The 26,635-nt window shown below is 51.6% G+C and overlaps 1 protein-coding gene and 1 long non-coding RNA gene across 4 annotated transcripts in view; one reads left to right on the top strand and one right to left on the bottom strand.

Annotated features, from left to right (window-relative positions):
- Window positions 1–19,611, bottom strand: part of CDH11 (cadherin 11) — a 133,238-nt gene extending 113,627 nt beyond the window's left edge. For both annotated transcript variants that reach the window (XM_037162697.2, XM_037162698.2), the window contains exon 1: window positions 19,424–19,611. The gene's annotated coding sequence lies outside the window, so the exon portion shown is untranslated. The remainder of the gene's footprint in view (window positions 1–19,423) is intronic.
- Window positions 19,612–19,705: 94 nt separating this feature from the next.
- On the top strand, window positions 19,706–26,286 carry LOC128627660 (uncharacterized). 2 transcript variants are annotated; one of them, XR_008391908.1, is made up of 3 exons: window positions 19,706–19,747; window positions 25,265–25,320; window positions 26,203–26,286. It is a non-coding gene; the product is annotated as an uncharacterized LOC128627660 (long non-coding RNA). The 2 variants fall into 2 exon arrangements; XR_008391907.1 differs by lacking the exon at window positions 19,706–19,747 and adding an exon at window positions 21,197–21,424.
- Window positions 26,287–26,635: the final 349 nt, after the last annotated feature.

The following is a 26,635-nucleotide window of genomic DNA, read 5'->3' as shown; positions in this document are numbered from 1 at the left end:
TCTCTGTGGGTGGTGGGGTCTGTCCCGTTCTCTTACAAATCTGCTGTGTTAACACTGTGAAAAATATTGTAGCCCTTCACCATCGGAAAGGTTCTCAGAAGTCACCAAGGTTAGCTCCGCTATTTCAAAACCACTTAAACAGATGCCCGGTGTTTAACTAATAATGACAGAATCCGGATGAGAATTCAGGATGTCTGTCTCCCAGGCTAGTGTCCCTTCCTAGTCACCCAGCGACACCCACCTCTGAGTCTGGTACAGAGAGGCCAGGAGCCCAGGGAGGCAGAGACGCACTGGGCAGACTGACGGGCACCTGCTGTTCTGGCTGTCTTTGGCACTACCCAAGCCCTGCCTAAGTACAGTACCATCCGTATACAGCTATTTGCACGTCAGCGTTGCTATCGATGGGGCAGCTGCATTACTAAGAGGGACACCTGGAATACTCGGCCACAGCTACATGACCAAGCCCAGACCTACTGCCAGGTGTCCACTCACGTAGTCCACACACGTGTCTCCTGGGTTCTCCCGTAACTCAGCTCAAATCACAGCCTCTTGTCCCTTCACACACTGACCCATTGACCACGGACCCCGTGGTGTCCATTGCGAGGCTTTTCCTTAGAGGAAAAGAAAGAAATAAAACAATGCCGGGTGTGAAATGATGTCCTGAGCTTTGCCAGAGATGCTTCAAACTTCCAGCAATGACGCAAGCCAAATGCTCCCATTTCCTAGGGCATTCCTGGGAGGCCACAGGACAAAACTGCCCCTCACATGCTCTGCCTGTTCACCATTTATCTCTGAGGCCCACAGACCAGTGACCCACTGCCAGGAAGGCAAATGCCACGGGCACAGAGGGAGACACGGAATGACAGAGGCGCTGCAAACTCAGGCCTTTCGGCTGCTCTGGGCCCCCAGCCAGCAGCTCTGGTTCACCTGGTGGCATCCCTCTATGCCTGGCTCATGTCACCTTGGCTCCGTGTTAAAGGGACCTGGAGAAGTGGGCAGCGGAGGGGCTGGGCTGAGACAGGACCCTCTCACTTCCACAACAGTCACTATCTAAGAATCCTGATTACTGGGCTGGACTAACATGCCTGGGCCTTTGCTTGAATCTCGCCCCCTAGAGATGCATCTATAAAGAGAACACCTCTGTATGTCTGTCCGTAAATACAGATATGCCAAGTCTAGTTTCCTGTTTGTGTCCAGGTGACTGTTGAAAGCACTTGTCTCTTCACCAGGTTCTTTGGGAGAATTTCTCCTGGCATCAGGGTCGGGGAATGTCTTGTCCCCCCTGGACATGGACATGGGTCCATTTGTGGTGGCCACACAGCTCTCAGAGTTCCTCCAGGTGCCCTGGCCACTGGGAAATGGTGCTCCATGTCATAACTCACGGTGCACATCTCAGTGAAGTCCTTCCCTGTGTCTTTCAGCCTCCCTCTCACTGTCCATCATCCCAATTCCTTTAAGGCTTCCTTTGTTGAGATCTTAGCGCACTGCTGGTATTTCTGAAGGCCATTGCAACTCCTCTCGAGGATGGGAAAGGCCATAAATAAATGGACAAGTAAATAGGCCACAGTGTTGGCGCCCTTTACGTGGCCGACCACTGGGAATCCAATCACCTTTCTCCTGGCAGCCTGCCCGGAGCATCAGCTGAACCCTGACACACAGTATATTCTTTGTTAAGGCAGAATTTATCGCATTGTCCCTGAAAGCAGCATACAGCCACAGAACGAGACTTCTAGGTGATTATCTTTGCTTTGTTATTTAACACTGAAGAGACGGTAGGGTTCTAAATATGGGCATCACAGCACCAATCAGAATGTAAACTGTCGACTTAATTCTATTCTCCTCCCTGCAGACGATCAGCACCTGGAGGGTAGGGACGATGATACTTTCTGTCTGCACACCTAGTACCTAGCACTGCGTCACAGGAAATAGTACATAGTTTGTTGGATACCGGGCGCTCGTTAAAATATCTACTGTATGTATGTGCGTTTGCAACATATAAACACATACATGTATGCGTGTGTGTATCTGTATTTGTGTTCCCTGCACAGAGGCCTCTCACGAGGCTGTGCACTGTCATCTCGAGCGCAGGTACGTCACAGACACATTCGCATGGCGCTAAGGGCGGAGCTCGGCTCTGCGTACAGGTCAGCCCCAGCCCTGGCTCCCCCACCCCCCACTGTATTGCTTCTCAGTGTGGCCGCACAGCGAGCCTCAAGACAGAATCACAACTGCCGGTTGTGTACGGAGATGGCCCCAAACGCAGAGAACTGGCAACACCTAGAGAGCTGGGCGTGGCCAAACGTATTCTTACACTTTCAAGAGAAACAGTGAGTTCTCCATTACCTTATACTCACGCATTTTTTTTCTTACCTGAGGACATGCTTTCGGATTTTAGAGAAAGAGGAAGGGGGAAGGGAGAGAAACATCAATGTGAGAAACATCGATCGGATGCTTCTCTCATACATGCCTAGACCAGGGACTGAACCCACAGCCTGGGCATGCGCCCTGACTGGGAACTGAACCTGCTACCCTCTGGTTGATGGGACGATGCTCCGACCAACTGAGCCACACTGGTCAGGGCTCATTGTACTTTTTGATAACGAGTGTTGGAGCTGAAGGTCAGAGGGCTGTGATCCAAGGAAGGAAGAAGCAAGAAGAGAAATTAGGAAAATAAGGATGAATCTTCAATCTCAGAAGAGAAATGACAGGAGACAAAATTGAGACAAAAGCAAAATTAGGAAAGTAGACATACTGTAAGAGTAACGTCAGAAATCAAATACATAGTAACGGGCAGTGGACTGGACACAAGGGCTCAAAGATGGGGTCCCTGAGGTGTGCGTTCCTTTGCTCATTTGCCTCTGTTTGGGTAACTTGGTGGACAGCGATGGCATCCCTGAAATATGGGATAGAGGAGAAGGATCATATTTAAAGGTTTGCTAGGGTAAATTTGGAATGCAGCCCAAGAGATAGGCGGTGTTAATTAAGATGGTAGATGAGGCTATAAAGTTTCTGCACCATCCCCGGGAACAAGTGTAATAGGAGAGATGCCTGCAAGAGGCACTAAAACTCTCCAACATTTAAGAGAACAGGCTGAGGTGAGTGGCCAATGAAGGAAACTAAGAAACAGTTTCTCTTTTCTGAGAAATAAAAGTATCTTCAGAACAACTAAGAGACAGTGACTTTAAGGAAGTCGGAGGGAGGGTAACCAGGGGAACGGCACTTCCTGATGGCTGGACAGTCGCTACGTTTAATGCCCTCGGAGGAAACAATTCCACGCCCTTCCACTAGAGCAGACACTTCCTCTCGGGGGGAAAAATCCAGTTTTAATGGAAGCTGCCTGATCACAATTAATGTCCCCTAATTCCTTTTTCGTTTTCTAATTGGACTACTAGACTATTTTAAGTTACATGTGTGGCTCACATATGTGGCTCGTGTTCTATAATATGTCTATTGAACAGCACTGGCTTGGAGAGCTATCGTGCTGGAATTTCAATTATAACCCTACAGAAGCTCAAAAACAAAGGATTTTGGTGGAGGAAATTGAGTTCCTAACATCCTCAGAGCTATGCAAACATAACTCATGCTGAGCAAGACAGCATTACTTATGTCAGTTTCTTTCAAAGTGAAGCAGGAAAGCTTCATAAGCACCGGAAAGCTACTCCCACCACGTCCAGGTGAGGGTTTGGAAGGGAGAAACAGCAGCTTAGTAAACTTTAGTAGAGGAAATGAAAGGAACCAATGGGGTTGGAGTCCTTGAACTTGGATACGAATTCCACCCTGTCACTCACGAGCTGTACAACCCAGAGTAAGATGTATAAATTCACTGCGCCTCCGCTTCCTCGGTGCAGAACAGAAATAATATTGATAATATACCTTCGACTCACTAAGCACTCACTGGGGTCTTTGTAGGTCCTGGTGGGCAGATGAGGAAACTGAGGCATAAAAGCTGGCCACACAGCTGAAACCGGGTGGCAGCGGGACCTGAACCCTGGAGTCCGAACTCCTGTATCACTGGCGCGGTCAGGGTCTGCTCCACATTCTGGTCAGCCTTTCCCTGTCTTCAGGAGAACTGAAGGAGGCAATGAACTTGAGGCACATGCCAAGGTCAGTGAGGAAGGACACGCATGTTTAGTATTATTGTTGTGAAGGCACACAGAGCATTGGGGAGAGACAGGGTTTAATTTATATCACTTTGTGTCCTATTAGCTTAAAAAAAAAGCCACGGCAGGGGGTGGGTGGGGGGGGGGGGCTGAAAGACGAGGAGAAACCTAAGATGACTTTGGAAACTCAGTGTATTAGTGGTATTCTGGATCTTATAAGAATTGTTGTGTTTGGGGGAAATGTATTCCAAGGTTAACCTATGACATATGAGGCCAAGAGAATTCTGGCCTCACCGATAACTAATAGGTTTAAAATCACTGTGTACACATTCACTGCGATGAGTGACTCAGGTCTTCCCAGTTCTTCCCCAAACCACGTTGGATTTCCAGGCCCAGCTTTGCAGACCCAGTGGACAGTATATTTTTTTGTTGAATGGAAAGCATAAATTTCATAGAGAATGAACTATACATAGTTTTTTTTTTAATTTGGTTTGGTTTTGTAAGGGTTCCAGCGGGGCACAGGGAATGAGGCAGAGGCTGAGCCAGACACGGCAGGAGACGAGGGAATATGTCCAGCCGAGGTCAGCTGCTGCCAGGATCGGCCCCTGGGCGCTCCCCAGGGGGCGTCACCGGGTCCAGCAGCCTGGATGACCTCCATCTACACGTCCCCACAGCACAAGGTCACCTCATGGAGCAGCAGTCACACCTCAGTCATGAGCCAGCCCGGCCCCTCAGCACTAGACATGACTGTTCCCCACGAACTCATTTCGTGTTCAGTTCGGTACGAAAATGAAAGTTGTATCGGAACAGTCCCTCCCAGCAGAGTGACCTCCTCCTCGGTCTCCTGCAGCAAACCCCTCGGAGCCTGGGCAGGAGGGACAAGACAGCAGGCAAAGGTGCTGCTTCCCAAACGGCTCCGAGGTGCATCCCAGCCGGCCCTGCACGGGAAGGCACGCTCCGTGGGCCGAGCCAGTACACTCCGCAGAAGGAAACCATCGTCAGGAAAAAAAAAAAAGATGCTAATTGAATAGTTTCCCATGCAAATGTGAAAACAAGGGAAACAATACTAGAGATAGCATCAATATTTTCAACATTAAGCAAAGATAAGCAATCCTTGAAGGGTGATGCTATTTCCATGAATTTAATCAATTCACATTCCTACCCACAAAGCTTTTCTCGCTTGCTTTGTTTTTACAACTGTTCATTTAAATGAGTCAAGAGACAGGTTAGGGAGGGTTTTTGCCAGAACTGCGACTTAAGTTCTGAGTTCCCAAGAGCCTACGGTCAATTTTGTTTTTATTGTCCGAGTAAAAATCTGAACCCCCGGGGGGGGGGGGAGAGATGTCGAGAGGAGAATAGTGCATGTATTCTCTGGGTCAAGCGGGGTGATCAGAACTTCTTTCTGGACTTTTTAAACAGCGCTCAGCTGCCCTTCCAGGTCCCTCCTGTGGGGAAGCCAGTTTCCCTACTAACCCTCGCCTACCAAAGAGGAAACTTGAACCCAGACAAGGGACACAAGCTCCCTCCTGTCCCCCAGTGGGCGGGCTGACAACAAGGGACGGGCAGAAGGACAGATCCAGTGCCACGCACATGAAAATGCTCCAGGAATATTAGAGCAGATAGTGAAGTGCAAAGCACAGTAGCCTCGTGGCCTCGGTCTCTTTGAACGAGACCTTGGCGGGCTGGTGTTCGCCATTACATTTGTTTTGAAGTTCTAGCTTCGAGCAACAAACGGGATCCCCCTAAGGTCCTCTTAAAATCCAATGTGGATGGTTCTCTCGTACCTCGGAACCCTGGGTCCTTGTTAACATGCATCGGAGCTGCAGTGCGACTCTCCTTCCACCTTTCGTACACACTCACAGGCCACGGTGCTGTGCCGGGGGGCAGTGCCCACTGATAGACAAGGACCGAGTTTACCCATCCTGTCTCAGCACTCCCTAGGAACACACTGTAAACCCAGGGCGCAAAATAATTGTTCTGATGTGACACTCGTGGTGACATCTTCAGTTCCTCTCTGCCAGGGCGGGAGAGGAACCAAAATTTCAAGGGAGAACATGGATCTTGGAAACACAACTTTTTTCTGCCTAACACATACTTTTAAAATTTAAGTCACACGTGAAAGAAGACAGAAGACTCGATGTCATCTTTACGTCCTCCTAGGTGAAGAGAAAGCCAAAGCCCATTAACCTTGGGTGCAATGCTTTCTGGATCTTTCAGGGCCTGAGTTCTAACCCCTTTGTCCATCCATGTGATTTCGGGGCTCCTCTTTCCAGGCAAGGAGATGGCCTCTAGGAAGCTCCATCCTGGGCACTCCATACACTTCACAACGCATCCGTCCCCATTTCCTCTTCCACAGTCAGTAGTGTGCTTCATGGACCTGCCCCTCGAAGCCTCTTAAATCTGCCTCCCCGTGCACAGCAGTGAGGAACAGGCAATCTCTCTCTTCCCATCCCCGCCGGTCCCTTTGTTAACTGCGCAACACCAGGGAGGGCTGTTTAACTCCCCTGAATCCTGGTTTGCGTGTTTCATAAATGGGAATAATTATGCAGCTTCTACCTCATTGAGGTTGTGGGGATGAATTGAGATAATTTGTGGAAAGTGCTGAGCTCAGTGTGTGCACATTGAACAATAAATGCTCAGTACACACAAATCGTTATTATAATAATGATACTGCCTTCGTCCCAGCTTCCGCCTCTGTACCCTCCCTGCCCATTTCCCTGTTCAAAGTCTCCGCCCCTTTTTATCAGTTCTTCTCCACGCTGACCTGGTAATCATTTGATTAAGTACGGAACACATCAATCCCCCGTCCAAGCTCTGCGAAAGCTGCCCAGGACCTAGGGAGTGAAGTTCAAAGCCCTGACCTTGGCGCTCAGCATACTCCCAGAGTCCCAGTCTTACCACCCTGCAGGCATTTCCTGCCCAGTATCCCATGCAGGCAGGCACATTCTGTCTGGGAAAACGAAGTCTGTACATTCACATACCGATGATCTCGTCTGCATTCATCTCTAGAGGGCGGAGATGGGACAATCAGAAAGCACCAAGCCCAGTGATTTGTGGAAGCAGACCTGAGAGCCAGACCATTTTAGAGCTGGAAAGGACCCAAAAGGCCACTTTACAGATGAGGAAACTGAGGTTAATTGGTTTGCCCACGGCCTCATGGCTATTCATCAGCAGTGTCGGGCTGGTCTGCCAAGAGGGAGGCAACCACAGGGCAGCCTAGTTAGGAAAATTTGTCAGCAATTGGCCACAAACTTGCTGACAGGTGATCTTTCTCCTTGCGTGAGCGATGAGACGAAAGTCATGCACCTACCAAGGAAAGAACAAAAGGCAAGCCTCTCTCTGGCTCACGGAGCAGGGCGTGGTGGGAGCGGGGTTGATGGGGAGCAGGGAGCTGAAGGGACTCCAGGATCCATCCCTCTGGCTGCATTAGTCTCCTAACGAATGCTCCCAGGTGCACTGCCAAGATTTGCTGAAGCTGAAGATTCTCTGCGATATTTGCAGTGGGAACAGTGATGAATAAAATACAAGAATCACCAATGCATTACTTTGAAGGCCTGTGTGCCCGGCTCTAACTGCTAAATTGCAATTTTCTCCCTCTAAGATAATAATACTAATAGTGACAGTTCCTTGATACAGTGCTGCTTAGGTTCCAAGAATAACAATAAAAGGGAAAATGATATTATGTTACGGCTGTGTCTATATGTACAGCACAGACTAGAGAGAGGCATTCAAGAGAGATGTCTGTGGTTGCTGAGATATTTCAGGGCACAGTGCTGTGGACTGCCATGGTTTGCAAAAATGAACCCTGATTCTCGATCTGGGTTTGGAATTTAAATACAGTTTTGCTGATACTGTTGATGAAATATTTTATAGAACCTTTAACTATGTTGTTAAATATTTAAAACCTTTAAATATGCATGCTTTAATCAGCAGACAATGGAAAGTAGGTAACTAGTGATCCAGCCGCCCGGCCCGCCTCGCCCATGTTTGGGTGGTCATCCTTGGTTTGTGGTCTGGATTTGTGTCCACGGTGACCCACCGGAGAGCATCACGTAGAAATTATAACGCACGGCTCCGAGAGTCCAGGGCCGCTGGACAGTGACTGGGTCAGGTCTGCGGAAGAGGCTCCATCGACCACAAAATCAAGGCCATTTTACGGTTTCACCACCCGGCCTCTTACACCACTACTGAGTCTCAGAAGTTTGGAAACCCAGAGCTTCCCTGGAAGGCTTCACTCACGCAAAGGGTGGGGCTGCTTTCTTTCAAATGAAGTCAGTCAAGCTGTCCTGGTGCAGTAAGGGGGCCACTGCAGGGGGGCCCTTCCCAGTCTGTCCTTCCCTGTCTGTGTCGCTGCCCCAGCTCGCTCAGCTGTCAGCACTGCCAGCTTTTACGTGATCGTCCCGTCCTTGGGCCAACCCAGACACCACGCTGCCAGGGACTGGAATCAGTCCCCTCCAAACACTGGGCTGTGACTTGGGGCCATCTGCCCATTCTTAGGGAGGCATCTTTCCTCAATGCCTGGAGAGCTCCTGTGTGTGCCAACCTGGCTCCTCCAAGATGTTTGGCTCGGAATACTCCTTTCCAGTTGGTTACCCTTGGACCAGGATCCAATCTGGACTCTTGTCCCTGCATCTGGCCTTAGCTCGCTCTGGACATTTTTTGGAATTCTGCACTGGCTTCACAGCCAGTCTCCATGGGCCCCTTTCCCACACAACCCGCCCTGTGCCTTCCAAGAAACCACCTGCCCATCACTCACCTCGCTGCTGTTGTCCACCGTAGCTGACTGTGGAAACCCCACCTCCCCCACCGAGCTGCAGCACTAGGCTTTGGCTTAGGACCCCTGTCCAGCCCAGTTCCTGCTCAGCCCCAGCTGGACTCATCAGCGTTTCATGAAGGCGCCCCTCTGCTTTAGCTGACACCCCGACACCCAACTATCCGACTGCCATCACTCCACTCAGCACGCGAGCAAAGCTGGAAGGGACACAGCCACACAGCACCACAGTGGGTGAGGTTTCTCACACGGGTCTCGCAAGCATACGCCGGGGATGGGAGTCTCTTGGGTTTCCTCGTTCAAAGCAATGGACACAGAGGGTGGGCAGCCCAGTTCTCGCAGAAAGACTAGGAAAGCAGCAGAGCAAAATACCTGGGCTGTCGGAACCACACACCAGGCCTTGCCACAGAGCCAGGCGGGTTCCGCGGGCCAGTGACTGCGGGCGTTAGGAACTAGTCCAAGTTAAAACACCCTGGAAAGGCGCGTCGAGTCGGTGCTCAGCTTCCAGGAGAGGACAGAAGCAGCTCTCCAGCCCCGCTGGCCTCTCCCGTGGAAGGCAGGCCCTTCTTTCCATAGAGAATCTCACCGTGGGGGATTCTCCACACACAGGAAGGGGGCTTCCACACTGTGCAGCCAAACAAACGACTGAACGACAAACAAGCCCGACCAGTACCACGCAGAACACTGCGTTCCAGAGTGTGGGGTCACACACAAAGGCGTGTCTGGCGGGCTCGAGCCAGATTCTGCCCCTGCCTCTATGCAGATATTCTGGTTCCGGCCATTGCTTTCCTTGGTTTTTGCCACAAAAGGTTGGTGACCCAGTACACGGACCCACAGCACGAGAATGGGAGTTAAGACAGGTATTCTGGATAATGGACTTAAAAATGTTTTGGGAGACTGGGTCAATGGACTGAACCTGGCAATGGGATGCACCATGAATGATAGTAACAGCCAGCCCATTCCACGCACTTTTAAGCATTTTTATGTATCAGTGTCGTTTGATCTCAGAGCCACCCTGCAAGGCAGACTCAGTGAGTGTTACAGGGAAACGGAGAGAGAGAAAGGTGGGCTGCACAGCCAGAGGGGGGCAGACCAGGCTCCGGAGCCACAGAAGGTGCCTCATCATGTCTCATGTGCACAGGGACAGGTGGGGAAATGTGACTTAGCAGCAGCAAGTAGGGAAAAACAAATAAACAAATAAAATGTGGAGCGTAAGTCCTCCGGGTGATGTGACTGGCAATAAAAGCTAATGTAATGTAGCCTGGGGCAGCAATAAAAGAAGTGTGGAAGGGAGTTGATAGTGTGGAGTCTAGCCGACTAGATTTCTGTCTGCAGTCCTTTCGAGGAGGGCTGGAGCAGAAAATAAATGGGGTGTTCGTTCTGGAGGTGTTAGGACCAGAAAGCTTAAACACTGAGTAATGGTGCAGTGCAGGAAGAATGACCTCTCTTCTGCACAACACCAGGGGCTTGTGTCAGAGAAGACTACGACCTTCGGGGAGACAGGCTTTGGCTCAGTCTCAGCAAGCATTTCTAGCAGTTGAAGTTCCCAGTGCCTCCGTGGTTAGCGATGCTCCAGCCATCCGTGGCACACAGCAGCCATAACCGGAGCACCAGGATGCATGATGCATGGGTCTGGGACGCCTCTAGGGTCCCTACTTACCATGCAGGAGTGCAATGCTGTCATTCCGTCCCCAAAGCATCCTTGGCCACTGGACTGGATGGGACTTGTCCTTCCTGTGGCCCTGTTTGTTGACACCTCCCTCGGCTCACTTCCAGCGGGCAGCCTGAAGTTGCCCGGTCAGACCTGGTGTGTTCTGTGCTGTGGATAAGGTCAGCTTCCTGAGGGAAAGCCCTGTGGCCTGACCATTCCGAGTGCCCCACACAGGGCCCTTCATTCAAGCAGATGACAAAGGAAGGGGCCTGGAACTGAGTTCCACCCAAGACCCAAAGACCCTGTGAACGCCTGGGGGTGGCCAGGTGAGGACACAGCTCTTATGCCATTATCAGTGGAACCTGGAATGGAGAGGTCAAGGGTAGGTGACTGTTAAGGAGGGCACAGCTGAAGACCAGGGTTTAATGGAACCCTCTGCAAAATACTATCAAATGGTACATCAAAGGACACTGGACTTAGCGACCATTTGTTCTAAACAGAGACTCATGCAAATCTCCCCTTCAGGTCTCACGAGGTAACTGCTCATGACACACGGGACACACCTTTACACACACACACACACATGCACACACACTTGAGCTGATGATAATCTTCCGGTAAAAACCAGCCCACTGGTATATGCACCCTAAAACAAACAAACACCTTTTGCACGTACGTACATAGTGGTTGCTTGGAGACTGAGTTAAGAGCCAAGACTGTCCCATTCTCATCCCATCTGCCCCTAAACTGTCACACGATTGTAGGAGAGTCATGGCTCCTCCGTGTCCCTGGAGCCTCATCTCTAAATGCAGGCTGGCTGGGATAGCTCATCGGTTCGGTTAACGACTTCAGCTCTCTGATTCCTGAGGATTCTACCTGGCAATGGAGGACATCCAGTCCTCGTCACAGGAAGTAGCGTGCGCACCGGCCGGGCAGTGGTCATTGTCTGCAGTCGGGAGCCTGGTTTAAGAAGCCACATGTGAAAGGAGACAGTGACAAGATGGAGTGGAAGCAGGCAGGAGCAATGAGGGTGGTGAGAGTCTGGAATGCTAGCTCCTCGGCTTAGCCGCAGCACAGAATGCTGGGGCGTCCTGACACCGCGGGCAAGTTGGATTCCAGATGCCTGACTTGGAATCCCAGTTTTGCTGTGGAACCTGGAAATGTTCAGTGGTTCTGTTTGTTTGTCTTTTTTGTCCTTCCTCTGTAAGATGCTATCGACAACCTCACAGCTCACAGGGTCACTGTGCGTAAGTCTCATGGGCCACAGAGGGTTCTCTGCACAGTGCCCGAGACTAGCTCAGTGCCCCACAGATGCTGGCTTTTAACTTTGGGCTGACAGCAGTTTTCAAATACAGGTACACAGAAAAAGGGACAGGGAGCAGCGACCAACTGCAACTAGTAGGAGAAAGTTACAAAAGAGGGACCTGTCCGCTCCTGCTTCAACAGGGAGGTTAGTGAACAGAGCTCACGCATCACCTCCAGTGTCCTGGGTTCCCTGCAGGGTGGTTTGCAGGCTGACCTCAGGACACTGAAGATGCTGAAGGATGGCTGGCAAACAGGAAACCTGTTGGGAGGAGTCTGAGCAGAGATCCTAGAAGCTCCCTTTATGGACGAGCGAGATCCGGGATCTTGCAGGGGCCCAGCAGGGATCAGCTGCTCAGCTCTCTGATTGGCTGCTCTTCTCCAGAAAGCTGGGGAGGCGGGGCTTGGGACATGCATCACCCTTTAGAGACAATGGGTGGAGCCATGGGCTTGGACACCCTGCTGTCCTTCCTCCAGCCTCATGAACTGAGACCAGCGTCAGCTTCCCTGCTTGTCAAAGGGAGATGACGGCACCTGCATCGCTAGGTGACTGCACAGGATAAATGAGGTGTCAGGTACAGCACCCGGCACAGAGCAGCCCCCCGGAAGCTGGCTCTCTCCCCTCCCTTTCTCCAGACAAACACAGGCAGATACTTCCTGTCATTGCAAAGTGTGCTCAGATGACACAGGACAGCTACAGATGGGACACAGCAGGACAACCTGGAAGGCCCAGGAGCCTTAGACAGCCCAGCCCGACTGTGATGTAAGGGAGTGAACACAGTTGGAAACCCACTGAGGGCTGCTACTATTCTCAGCACTGCCAGGTCGCAGTGCTGTTCCGTGGGGGCCTCAGGAAGACCACAGACAAGGCGAGCCCTCACTTCTTCCACTGAAGTATCTTCAGGAGCCAAAACGCATCACTCAACCCCCTTCAAGTCCCAAACTACATTTCCCTGAAAAACAAACAGGAATAGACTTGAAATGGTGATGATCTGTCGAGAGACTAATTATCATTTAAGCTGGTCTGGAATAGTAATGAGTCCCTTTTCAACGAAAGCAAACCTTGTGATGAATATCGCATCACTCACTTAGCAAACTTTCCCGGTAAGATAGTACATCCAGAAGATGTATCACAGGAACCCGAACGTAACACGGGTGAACAGAGAGGAAATGCAAAGGTAGGAACCTGGCCCTTTTCAAAAGCCATAATTACCTCTAAACTCTCAACTGCCTCTTGAATATTTTAAATGGTAGAGGGATGGATCACTTAAACTTATAAAATAATTTTTAAAAGGGCAGGCACTAATAAACCATTCATCCTAATTGGGAGAAGCCTCGATCTAACAGCAAACGCTCGTGCAGGACTTCAGCCTCATCATTCTCAGGAAGAACTGCTACCTGCCCGCGTGAGGCCATAAAACATAATCCCGGAGGCCTGAGCATTTATTGGGTGCTTATCATGAGCCAGGCATTGCACTCACTTCTCATTCCATCTTTACAACAATCCTCGGACATAGGCATCATTATAGCTTCATTTTTCCAGGTGCGGCACTCCGCCTGAGAGAAGTCGCGTTGCTTATTCTTGGTCACACACTCTGTGCAGTGGGGCTGGACTGGAGAAGGATCCAAATGCCAGGCGGGGCTGGAACCAGGGGAGTCGGGGAAGCAGAACATATAAGGAGACACCACAACAAACAAACAAACCTCGGTAATCAAGATGAATAATACTGTCATGCCCTATTTTTGAAATCATGCTGAGTGGGAAAAGTGGGAGAAAATCCAAGAGGAGTAACATGTGGACACTTTAAAGAAAGCCAGGGTTGAACTCTGTACTCGTACATGTTGGCCGCATCACTCTCCTCACCCTGATCCTGGCTCTGCCACCGGGCGTTGCTGCCTCTGGGTCTGAATAGCTGGTCCAGGACTCAGGGACGATGGGCACAGGCCTGAGCCCCCAGGATGGGATCCCGGGAATCACGCCCCAGAGGCCTGTGACGGGGCGATGTGTCCGCGCTGTATCTGTGCACCGGTGGCAGGCGTGCCGAGCTACCTTCTCTCTGTCTCCCTCCCTGACGGAGCCTAGTGAAGGCTGGAGAGAGATCTCCAAGCGCCTTAAACTGAAACCAAGGCGGAGCTCCCACCACTCCCGTCGCTATGTCAGGTGACCATCACACTGGGGAAGAAGCGGAGCCTGAGCCATCGTCTTTAAGGAGAGTAGAGACAGAACCTCAACTTGCCATGTGATGTCCAAGGGCAAAGGACCCCGCCCAGAGAATTTCTGACAAATAAGGGAAATCGTGGACGATGTGAATGAAGAAAACTTTCCTCCACCTGTGCCAGCCAGGACAAATGGAGGAAAAGGTACTGCTCACTCACAACACCCAGAAGGTGATAGCAGACGACCCTGACCACCACGGAAGGGGGCCGGGGAAGCTGTTTACCTGGACTCTCTGGATCCAGCGTCTCACATGGCCTAAGTCAGACAGACAGACAGACAGAGCCGGAGAGACCAGTATTTGACCTGCCATGGAAACAGCATCATCACCGGGCCTCGCTCCTCTTCCCTCCCTCTCCTCCTCCCCTCTCTTCTTCTCTCTCATACACCTGCCTCATGGGTCATCCCAGCGTGCCAGGAACTCTGCCTGAGCAGAAGCCCTGGCCACAGGGGCTCTGAGGATGGTGCTTTATCTCCGTAAGAATTCCAAACTTCGCAGCTGCCGGCGCCCAACTAAACCACAGAACGATGAGAAAATTTAAAGTGAAACGGACTGGTGGTAAGCGAGCACTGGTCTACAAATCGCTCTGTCTTGCTTCCCCCTGAGTTACTGAACACTCCCTCCCTTAATCCATTCGCACCGATTCCTTGGTGGGGGGGGGCATCCCAGCACACTCAGACCTGCAGAGGACTCCTCTGCTGGTTCAGGGGGAGGCAACTGCACTCAGTTGGGAAAAGACAAATACGAATCCGCTTTGGACAGTACTTATTTTTAAAATAGAGCTCTCCTCTTAATTATAATATAGCCCTTTTTTCATGCTTCTTGTGAACTTTCATAATGACACTATCAAACAGTAACAAATACAAATTTGTGCAGCCTGAACTATGCAATTTAATCATAAGCAGTAATTTCCATATCACTGAGGAGGGGGGAAAAAGTCAGATGATTAAGCTCCAGTGCATGAGGACCAGTCTTGAATGAAATTTTACTCTCTGCTCAAGTTACGTTCTGTATTCCAATGTCAAGAATGGGTTTCAAGATAATGGGAATTCATTTACGGTTACATTAAAACGCCATGCCCCAAAGTGTTTACCAAAGATCAAACTGTTATCCTTTTTTGCAAATCAGAAACGGCTTTCAGCTGCCTTCAAACCCGCTTGAAAATACAGGCAATGATACCACAGCAATGTCACTAACATGTCTCCTCTTTATCCATTCTCTTCCCCTTGGATTCTGAAATGATGCTCTTTCTAGCGCGCGCACACACACACACACACACACACACACACACCCAGCAGCCAGAAAATCCTCCCCATCACTGCCTCAGTGAGCGCTGACCTTGTTTATCACGCAGCCCAGCCCCCACCCATCTTCTGCTCCTCAAGTTAACCGCAGTTTTCCAACTTTCCAGTAAACTCCAAGGTGGAAAGAAGCGGCGGAAGGTAACGGGACCCACCGCCCAGAAAGATGTTGATGCTGACAAACTGCTCGAGCAGTAGCCTGAACCACAACTAGATTGAATTCGGTCTCTCCCGAGAGGGCCCGACAAGGCTGGTGGTAACAAAGCGGCTTTTCACGGTGCCCTCAATAGCAGATGGGCCCCATGCAGAAGGTTGGGGAAGGGCGCCATTGCCCTCTAGTGGCCAGAAGTGCAATCTTCCGCGCAGGAGCGCATTTCCAGAGCCGCACAAGGCTCTCAATGTCAGGGTAAAATTATAGCAGAAAGATGTCTAATTATGCTCCTTGAGTGCTTTCTTTAGTCCTTCCTGCCCATTGAGGAGGCTGTGGATGGCTATCGCGGGAATGCGGACGGAATAGCTGATTCTTTCTCTGGAGCACCAGAACTTGTCCGAGTTCTCCAGCTGTTTTTTTTTTTCTTTTTAACAGACCTGTTGATGTTCTTCCTCCAGTCAATTAAACCACACATTTATAGAGACCAACGATCTGTACACATTTCAGAGGCAATAACTTTGCCTTAGAAAGGCCAGCAACTCACAATGCTTGGTAAATCTAGAATGAGGTTTTTAAACAAATTAGGCAACTTTCTATGAAACAATAAACCAAGTTCATGAGGAAAACCATCTCAAACACATGTCAGTCTCTCCAATCATTGGCTTGGGCCGTTTACACACTGCTCAGATTTTCTAGGGAGAAAAACCTAGGGATCCAGTCATTCTGCAAACTTGACAACCAAAAAAAAAAAAGGTTTGCTACCTCCTTTCAAACTCTACAAGCCACTGTCCTTCTATTATTATTATTTATTAAGTATGCCTATGATCAAAGTGAGAAAATCAATATTGAAAATAAAATGATTATGCTTCTTGAACATCCGTCCTCATACAGAGGTGGGCAAAAGTAGGTTGACAGTCACAAACATGCAAAACACCCTAACCATCGTAACCCGCATGTCTCCTTCTGGGGCGAACATCCGTCAACCCACCTTTGTCTACCCCTGTCCCTGGGAGGAAAGCAAAGGAAGACTGAACTCAGATCTGCGGATCTGTTTAGACGGCTCTGAAAACAGATCTGAATATCACAGGCCAACGCTGACGTCAGCCGTCAACGTCACAAGTCACAGACGGTCACGGGCGAGGTTCGGAGACACACTGCGCGCGCTGGCAATGTAAATCCAGCCCCGAGGTCTGCGTCACGGCGTCCCCGGCCCAGGGTCCCCAAACCAGAATCTTTACGAAGCAGCCATGCCATGGTAGTCAAAGTGGAAAAAAACCCACGAAGTATGAGGACGAGAGCCCTGAAGGAGCCTGGCCCTGGTCGGTGCTTCCCCAAATCATGCCCCCCACCCTGCAACCGGTCCCGCCTCCTCGCACAAATAAACAGTTAAACGTCCATGTCCACAGCCACGGCCGCACAGAGCAAATATGAATTCTGGGTCGCAGAAAAAAACAGGAGCCATAACTTTTTTTTTTAAACACAAGATTGCATCTTAATTGAAAATAGAATTTAGGATTCTAGTCATTTTACTGTCTGGTGTTCCGATAAGAACGTTGAGCAGAAGGGAAGTTCCGAAGTGCTATCACATGGTCCACTGCTTCCATGCGCACTGTTGTAAAAGCCTGTTTTTTCTAGTCAGCAAGAAGCCCAGTTTGAGTAAATCTGCAAGGCCGGGCCTCAACACATCATCCTATCTGTGCTTCTCGTGCCTCTCATTTCCCTCCCGGATGGGTAGGGTCGGGGTGATTTCTTTTTTCCAGCAATGTCACAAAATGGCCAGCTTATGCAGGCTCTAAAATAACAACGTAAATAGTAACAGAAATAATTACGAATAATAGAGCATGGCTGCCAGACACGTTTGATGCATTCATTTGCAGTGTCTCCAAAGCAAGATGTAAGGTAATGCTCAGGCCGGCCAGCTCTCCCTGACGCCCAGATGCCTTTCCCGGGTCTGCCTGCGCCTGAACTCTCCTCACATCCCTTTGTACTGGGCAGGGTTTCCGAGGTTTGAATTCCAGGGCCCACCGGCCCACCGGCCCACTCTAAAACTTCGCATGGGATCTCACCCTTAACAAACTTCAATGACCAGGAGGAGCTTGGGGTCCCTCTGGTACCGGCCACAACTCTGCCCCTTTGTTTCACAACTTTTATTCCTTTGTTCTACTGAAGGAAGACCAGGCTCCCTGCAGCTGGGGTTGGGCAGTGGCTACTTCTGGGTTCTGATGCCTCTGTGGTATATGTAGAAAAAAATAATCCCGGGATTAATGAAAGGAAGGTCAGCCCCATTCTCTTCTCCTTTCCTAGCACTCAAAACCGAGCCGGCCCAGCTGCTGATGCTGGCGAGTCCTGGCTCCTAGGGACTGCCCTCATCCCCATCCCCGGAGAATCCAGACGCCCTGCAACACCATCGACGTCTGCTGCAAGAGTAAGTGATAAAGCAATTGATCCAGCCTCTTGCCGGATTAATTATCCTGGCTTCTCTGTGATTAAACTGAAAACTTACTCCCCGCCTCATTTGAAACCAATAGGAATGATCGGAAAAGGAAAACAAGGGAAGATTTCAGAGCCACCCGAACGAGATTTCCTTGGGGGGAAAAACGGGAGGGCAGACTTCAGGCAGGTCTACGTTCCCTCCTGCGGCAGGGTTTCAGAACAGCCCTCCGCCCCCCACCCCTCAGGGACGCCCCGTCATCCAGCAGGGATGGCATTATTAAATAATTAAAAGATGCAATTTCTTAACAGCAGAGCAATGGCCCGTGAAATTCCTGCTGCATTATCAGCAAAAGCAACAGGGCTTTTTCCAGCATCCAGAAAACCTTTCACCCGAGAAAGGGAGGCGTGCGGCGCCCCCCATGCCCCGGCAAGAGCAGGGCCTGGGCGAGAAAGGGATAAGGAAAAGCGACTCAGGGCCCTCCTGGAACCCACTTTCCCTGGGGACGCGTCTCTTTATAGCGCGAGGCGGGCTGTCCCCCAGCTCCGCCGGGCGGAGGGGTGAAGGGGTGCTCTCCCAGCCGCCGGGCCCATCCTGCCGGCTACTGCGAGCTTCGGCCCCCAGTTCCCCGACAAAGCCGAGGGAGGGAGGCCGAGCGGGCTGGAGAGGCTTGGGCGCTCCGGAAGGAGGCGCAGGCTTCGGGGAAGGTTTGGTTCGCAAACTTAACGTTGACCCCGGCAGGATTCGCCAACCCCAAGCCAGAGTCCTAGGGTGAACCGCTCACAGCCCGCCCGTTGGGCTGGCGGGAGCTGCTGAACGGCCCCCGGAGCTGCCCAAGAGACTCCGGCTTGAGGGCTAGAGCGCGCGCCGCAGTCGGCAGCCGGAGCCGCAGTCAGCGGACCCAGACCCAAGCTATTAAAGTGCGGGGGAGTCGCGGGCGCGAGCTGGGTTCGTCCGGGTTTCTGGGGCCTCCCCGGCGGTCTAGAACCGAGGGCCGAGCCTTCGGGAGCGTTCAGCGGGGATCCGGGGAAAGGGGTAAGAACCCTGCAGAGTAGGGTCTCGTCGCCGCTTTGGGAAAGAGGCGCAGCGCGGGCGGGCCGGCGGGAGGGCACTGCCCGTGGGTGACTTTCCCCAGGGACCTGACCGGGGGCAGTCGGCGGGTCCCGGGCGCAGCTCTGCAGCTCCTTACCCCAGCTGGGGGCAAACCCTCTCTCCCGCGGCCTCGGTGAGGAGTTCAGAGGAGGCCGGAGCAGGGGAGAGGCTGGAGCGCACATCTGGCGCCCGCGCCCCCTGCGCTGCCCGCACCCACGGCTGGCTTCCTTCTCCCTGTTTTTATTTTTAAACAAATCTTCACTTATCTCCGCCCCCCCCCTTTCCCTGGCATTAGTGAAACCTTCTCCAGTCAAACCTCATCCCCAGCACATTCTCGTCCAGAGCACCCCCCACACACACACACCCCTCCGGCAAGAAGCGAGAGAAAGGCACAGCCGCGCGCCTCACCTGGGGCCCTGGAGGGTGGCCGCGAGCTCGGGCCGTCGGTCCCTAGCGCTGGGCGAGCGCAGCGGTGCCAGCGCGGGTCCCAGTCCGGGTCTCATTCACAAGTCCGCGGCTGCTGCGAGCGGCCCCCGCGGCATCTGCGAGCGACTCTACCCTCGGCTGGCGGCGGCCGCGGAATGAGCCGCGGAGCGCGCTAGTGGCAGGAATGAGAAACCAGGGGGAGGTGGCGGGCGGGGTGGGGGTGGGGGGGACGGAGGAGGAGGGAGGCCGCCGCTGGGAGGAAAGGAAAGGGCGGGGGGCGGAGAGGAGCCGAAGCCGTGAGACGCGGTGAGCTGGGCCTAGCGGAGGCTGCGGGGGCCCGACCCTGTCCGCGCCCCTCCCCCTAGGGGCCCCGGAGATGCCAACCCCGGGATTCGTGGCCGCCCCTCCCGCCCGGTGTCGTTGCACTCCGGCTCTTTTGGGGCTGAGACAGAGTCTGGAGCGACTGAAGTTGGGCTCCAGGGACGCACAGCCAATCAGGGAGGGCGGCGGAGGGAAGCTGGGGAGAGGGTGGGAGCCCCTTTTCCTCCTTTGCCCAAATCCGCTCCAGCTGGCCAGGCTGGGCTCTTGCCCGGGAGGCCTGGATGGTGGGCTGGGGGGAAGCATCGGCCAAGTGGCGGAGGCAGCCGGGAACCGTGCCACCCACCTTCGGTCAACCCCTCCACGTCGGCTGCTTTCGCTCAGCCTCCGTGCCCTATCCCTGGCAAACTGTGCTTGGGGCGCGGGCGGCGAAACCTGGGGAGGAAGGTTTTGGATTTAGGAAGAGCCACGTCTCTGTTCTCTATTCTCCTCCTCCGCTCCCTCCGCCTCCACTGCCTCGCGTGCGAAGCTGGGTGCGGGGAATGGTTTGGTCTGGATCGGCCTGGGGCTTGTCACCACTGCGCCCCAAAAGGGTGCCTTGGCCCCCCGCCAGTGGAGTCACTTGTTGCCTCAGGCCCCCAGTTGCACACCCGCCAGGGCTGGAGAGTGAGGTTCTGCCGGAGACGGGCCTGAGGCTGCCGTGCCCGTATTCTCCCTCCACCCTCCCCTTAACCCTCCAGAAGGTCCCTCTGGAGCTGGGGCGCCCCGGGCCCGCTTCGTTTCCCGGCGGAGGCGCCGAGAGGAAAGGCTGGCGGGGCCGGGGCTTCAGAATCCCGCCGGGTTTTGGGCGGGGCGCTGGATGTCAGGGGAGCGGAGTTGGGAAGGCACATTCCGCGGTCATGGAGGGCAACAACCGTGACCTGGTGGGGAACCCCAGGTTACAACAAGTTTCTAGGGTGGGGTGGAGGGGAAAAAGGAGGGCGGAGGTTGAAAAACGAGGGGTAAAAGCGAAAATGGAATCTCGGGAGGGTAGAGTGTCTGGGATGAGGATGGGGGAGGAGGGGGAGGAGTTGCGGGCCCTCGGGAAACGGTTAGGAGGACGCGGAGGGATCAGCGGAGGAGGGAGAGGAACCTAGGAGTTAACGGAAAAGGCGAAGAAGGCAGAGAAAGCCTCGGACTGCGCTCGGGGAAAGTAGGAGGTGTCCGACCAGGCCTCAGGCTGGGGGCCACGCCCCGCGAGTCCGCGTGCCCCAGGGCTTCCCGGGTTGGCCCGCGGCGCGGCCGAGGCGCGCGGGACCGGGTCCGGGGCGGGGCTACCCGAGTCCAGCACCGCGCCCCGACCCCACCCCCGCGGCGCGCTAGCGCTCGTCCAGCGACGCCGGGATCGGGGAGGCGCCGCGGAGCCTGCGTCCTGCGCCGAGCGGACGCGCCTCTCACCCTCCGCGAGGCCGCGGTCTTTAAAGTGCGCTTTGCGGGGCTGGGGAGGGGGCGCTGCGCTTCCAGCCTCCCAGTTCTCTTGCTCCTGTGCTTCTCTCCTCCCAAGCAAAGGCCTCCAAGGTGACAGGCCCCCCGGCACCAGGTCCACGTACCTCGCACCTCCGCCGTACACGCGGGTGCGAGGGACTGTCGAGGCGGACGAGGCCGTGCCCTTTTCCCGAGAGCGCGGTGAGTGGGGAGCGGCGCCTGCCCTTTCTACCCCCGCAGGTCGGTCCCTGACCTGACCCCTCCCTCACTGCACCGAGCCGCCTCTCTCTACCCCTTTGGTGTTGTCTTTTCATCTGCCTTGTCTGTCTACTCTAAGCCCTAAAACTCGAGTTGTCCAAGGCCACCGCCAAAGGTCTCTACACGCACTCTGACGGAGCCTAGCGGTCGTACTGGGGAGCTGTGACCGCCGTCTCCCTCTCGAAAGGAGGTGACACCGGAGGGAGCCCCCCCCCCCAGAGATAGTTGGATTTCTGTCCTCGGTTGGCTACTGATTTTCTTTTCTTTTCCACGTGGGCGTAAAGGGAATGTGAAGTCCCTCTAATTACACGTGCGCACAGGTGTGCGCGATCTGTGGCGGTTAGGACTTGGCTCATGGCCCACGAGGAAGTTTCATGAATTCCGTTCGGGAAGCAGGTCCGAGGGTGAGCCTGTGTGATCTGACCTTGGCTGCAATTTGTCCTTTAACTTTCTGGCCGTCTTTTCAGAATTCATCCAATGACAGCAGTTGTTTTTGTTGGTTGGGTTTTTGTTTTTGTTTTTTTTATTGCTTGGTAGGTTTCCATGGACACTGCACGTGTGAATCAGAGGCGCCCTGGTGAACAGCAATGGTCGGTCTTCCTTTGCACAGCCCAGCCATTTGGAGCCTGAGGTTCTACTCAAGAACACTGAAAACATATACCCACACAAAGACACGCACCTAAATGTTCATAGCCACATTATTTGTAATTGCCAAAATCTGGAAAGAAGCCAGATGTCTATCAGCTAGTGAGTGGACAAACAGAATGCGGTACATCCATGTATTGGAATAGTATTCGGCATTGAAAAGAAAAGAAGTCCTTAGGCATGTGATAGAATGCACGGACCTTGAAGTAATGTGTTCAAAAGCCAGGTGCAAAACCACATATCATGTGATTCCACTTATTTAAAATGTCCAGGAAAGGCACATTTATAGAGAAAGAAAGCAGATCAGCGGTGATTCTGGCTACAGGAATGGACGGGAATTGATTACAAGTGGCCATGTAGGAAATTTGTTGGGTGAGGAAAATGTTCTAAAGTTGTCTACAATGGTGATGGTTGTACAAATCTATACAGTAAAAATTATGGAATAGTAACCAAAAAAAAAGGCAGAAAGAATATCTTTTTCCACTTTTATTCCCAGGTTACCTGTGACCTGTAGCTGAGCCGCGAGGGGAAAACTTCTTGCAAGGCAGTTTTAGAGGGAGAAAAATGTTTAAAAAAAGAGAGCGTTCTAGTTTCTTTGGAAAGATAACTATACTTCTATTCAGCAACTTCTATTTTGATGACTGTTTTTGGAGAGTCTTGTAAGTGTTAAAGCAAGTTAATTCTCCCCTTTCAGTCTTCTAACTGATTAATTCCTGGGAACCAGAGTTAGGCATTCCAGTTCGTGACATTTTAAACACACCTACACATCGACACAGTACAAAGTGCACATTTCAGAGGGGATTTTTTTTTATGACTGTGTTAGGATCTGTCTTAGAAATCCATATCAAGCACTTGGGTGGAGTATTGTGTGATTATAGTTTAGATTAAAAAAGGGGAAAAAGAACCCTCTGACAGCTTCAATGAAAAGATTCAGTTCATCCAGGCAGCCAAAAGTTTGGGTGTCTCTCTTAACTTGCCTCACCTTTCTTTCACCTTCTGCTTCCTGGGAGGAAGCCTGGGTTCAGGGTTGCTCTGGAGTCAGGATTAAACAGTCCCTTCTGCTTCCTGCCGGCTCCAATGCAGACAAAGATGAGGCCAAAATGGGCTTTTTCTTGTCGTTGTCCTTGTCGGCACTGGGCTGATAATTTCCTGTCGGTTCCTTCATCAAAGGTAGCAGGCTCTCAGCCCTTTGAAGTGCCTGTCCCCAGCCTCTGAAGATCACCAGAGCCTGCCGAGTCAGTTCCTTGCTGCCTCTTAGAAGCTCCAGGCTCCCTCAGGCCTTCTCAAAGTGCCGGGCTCTAAGGACCCCCTTTGGTAATTGGTATAAAAAGAGAGGCAGGATCCAAGCCAGGAGATGGCTGTATCACAATACGGAGAACATTGAGAATGACAGGATGGGGGTGTCATTTTTTAGCCAGACATTCGAGATAGAGCTTCCCGCCGCAGGCTCTGGAGAGAAAAGTGGGAAGATCACAGGCCTTTGATCTGGGTCCCGTTCCTGGTAGTGCCCCTTAGTAGCTGTGGGGCTGGGGGCGAAGGCTTTATCTCCAGGAAATTCGGTTTCCAGGTCTGGAAAAGGGGGGTTATTATATGTGCCCTGCACTGGTGCAAAGAATAAACGGGCTCACACACCTAAAGCAATAGGCCCTGTGCTTGGAGTGCTGTCTCAATAAGTGAAATTTATTAATTAGTATCATTAATTATGAGGTCTGGTTATTATCACACCTTGAATGATCTCAGCAAGAAAGGAGTCGTGTTACAATTGTGAATGATCATACTGATGGAGATTAATCTTACCTTAACTGGTGTTAGTAGTAAAACCTGTGGTCAGGAATATTATAGCAGTTTAAAGTATACAGGCTCCATAAGGCCTGTTCGGGGTCAAATGGGGGCAAGGGCCCTGGGTTCATGTCCTAGACTTGCCGCAAACCCATTGAGTCACCTGGGACAACTTGTTTTCTTTCTCTGAGCTTCAGGTGTCCTCGCTCTAAGTGAGAGTGTACCTAAGATAAGTTTCTGGGAGGATCCTTTTGGGGCCTAAATTCTGGAGCTTTTATGTCCTGCTCTTGATTGAAACGAAAGCATCACATAGATGCAATTCTCCTTTCCGCCACTTGGGGCAGTCAGTCAATCATCTCAAGCCCTGCCCTGACTCCCTGCATCCTGCCTCTGAAACAGACCCTTTTCAACTCCATCTGTAGCATTTCTTTTTCTTTCTCTTTCACCTAAACGGCCAGTTCCCCAAGGACAACAATATGCACAATGATACCCACCTGGTTTATGTACATCCGTCCCCCCAGTACCTGGTGTATTAAACACAGAAGTCCAATAAGTATATTTAATTGATCATTTTAAGTAATAAATGTTCTGATTAAGTTAAGGGCAGTGTATCAGTCACATATCATCACAATAATATTAGGTTAGCAATGACCCCAGCACTAAGTGGCTTGAAATGACAATTATTTCCTCTCGTATATCTGTGGGTTGCTGAGGCTGCCTGGTCTGCATGGGGCTGGGCGGAGCCAACTCAGCCCACCCTCCTGTATGCCTCATCCTCTTCCTGGGACCCTCTTGGGCATATTCTCATGACAGTGTTAACTGCACACACTATTAAGCAGAAAAAGCACAGCCCCTTGAGGTGTAGGTTTAGACCTGGAGGCTTCTTACCTTATTTTGTTGGCCAAAGCACACCAATTGGCAAGATTGAAAGTTAGGGGGGGAGAGAAAGATAATCTGGTTTTTTTGTTTGTCTGGTGAAAAATACTTGAGAGTTCCAGGGGAAAAGGTGTGAATACAGGGAAGAGTAGAGAACAGGGGCCACTAACACACTCTGCACACTTTCCACTCTCTGTCCATCATACCTCCGTTCTCTGGGTCATCTTGGGTTGTCGGCCCCCGCGGGTTACACCCCATAATCATGAATACAATATTCTGGAGCATGAGAGGAGACAGAGAACCAGCAGGCAATTCAGTCTCCACTAAACCGGTATGAGATGCCCTTCCTTCACTGTGAGGTTCCAGTTGGAAAGGAAGAAAGCAAGAAGAAATATGTAACAACATCAGTCACCAGTTTATATCTAAAGCTAGGGATTATCAACGCATTCCTTCAAGGTATGCATTATTATTTCTGTTTTGCAGATGAGAACACTGGGACAACAGGAAAATCGTATGCACTGTCCAGTATCATTCAGCTGGTAAGTAGTAGAGCTGGGATTCCAGCCTGTTTCACAAGTTGCCCCACCAGCCTGCTTTCCAGTGGAGAAGCTCCCACAACACGTTCTAGTCTTGATCTGATGGGGGTTGAGTGGGGGCATGGGAAAGGAAGCATGCCTGTCGTGACACCCAAGACAGGGCATCCATCAGATCCTTAGGCACAGCACCTGGAAAGCAATAAGTGCACAATGTATGTTTGTGGAAGGGTGAAGGACGAAAGGGTGAAAGGAAGGGAGGGAGGGAAAGTCACTAGAGGCAGCGAAGGTAGGAAAGGAAGCACAGTGTAATAGAGAAGACATAAGCAATGTTGATCTCTTTGGATAAACCCTCTCTTTGTGTGCTGAGCAGGAATCTCTGGATTCTGAGGGTCCTGCATTCCCTGCCCCTCCTGGTGCACAGAGCGGTTAGCCCACGCAGGCCTCCCTGCCGCCCTCACCTTCCTGCTGTCGTTCCAACACAGGGTGCCTCCAGCTTCAAAGCCCTTGCCTTGGCTTTTTCCTCTGCCTGAAGCAGCCTGCCCCTAGTCTTAATTAAGGCGTTTCCCTCATTTTGCTATTTAACCAGGACTTCCCTGGTTCTCCCCGCATCAGCAGAAGCACCCGTTCCACACTGCAGTCCTCTGTAGCCCATCACTGTCTATCCCTTTAGACATCTGTATTCATGTTCAATAAAACACACAGGGGTGGGCAAAGTGGGTTTACAGTTGTGAGTATGCAAAGCGGTTTATTCTTGTATTATTTTTATTAATCATTGTATTACTTATGAATAGTATTAACCTACTTTTGCCCGCCCCTGAATATCTACTTGAAATTGTATTGCGTATTTTTACTTCCCTATTTTTACTGGTCATCTCACTCCGCTAGGGTACCAGTTTCAGGAGAGCAAGAGCAAAGCACATCACCTCTCCTGTTTGCTCCTGGATCCTGAGCATCTAATACGGAGCCAGGCACGTGGTAAGTACTCAGCAAATATTTGTACAGTGCATACGTGAATAGTGGATACACAAAAAATGCAAACGGAATGAATGAATCCTAAAATCAAAAGCAGATGGATCATCCGCGTGAATCTAAACACGGTCCAGTGTCTCTCGTTCACAAAGCGAATTTGATGATGCCAGTTATCCACATCATAAAAATGATTGCTCACCTTCCAGAGATTCCATCTGACAGCTAGTTAAAGTAGACACCTTCTCTCATCCTCTTAAAAATGTAATCCAATCTACAAAATTGTGGCACGCAAACAGCTTTTCTAGAACACACACGTTTCCCAAGATGAATCGCAGGTATGCCCAATGGC

Source organism: Artibeus jamaicensis, unplaced genomic scaffold, assembly GCF_021234435.1.
Source record: "Artibeus jamaicensis isolate MK-2021 breed Jamaican fruit bat unplaced genomic scaffold, CSHL_Jam_final contig_464, whole genome shotgun sequence".
Classification (NCBI taxonomy): domain Eukaryota; kingdom Metazoa; phylum Chordata; class Mammalia; order Chiroptera; family Phyllostomidae; genus Artibeus; species Artibeus jamaicensis.
This window is presented reverse-complemented; position numbering and strand designations above follow the sequence as displayed.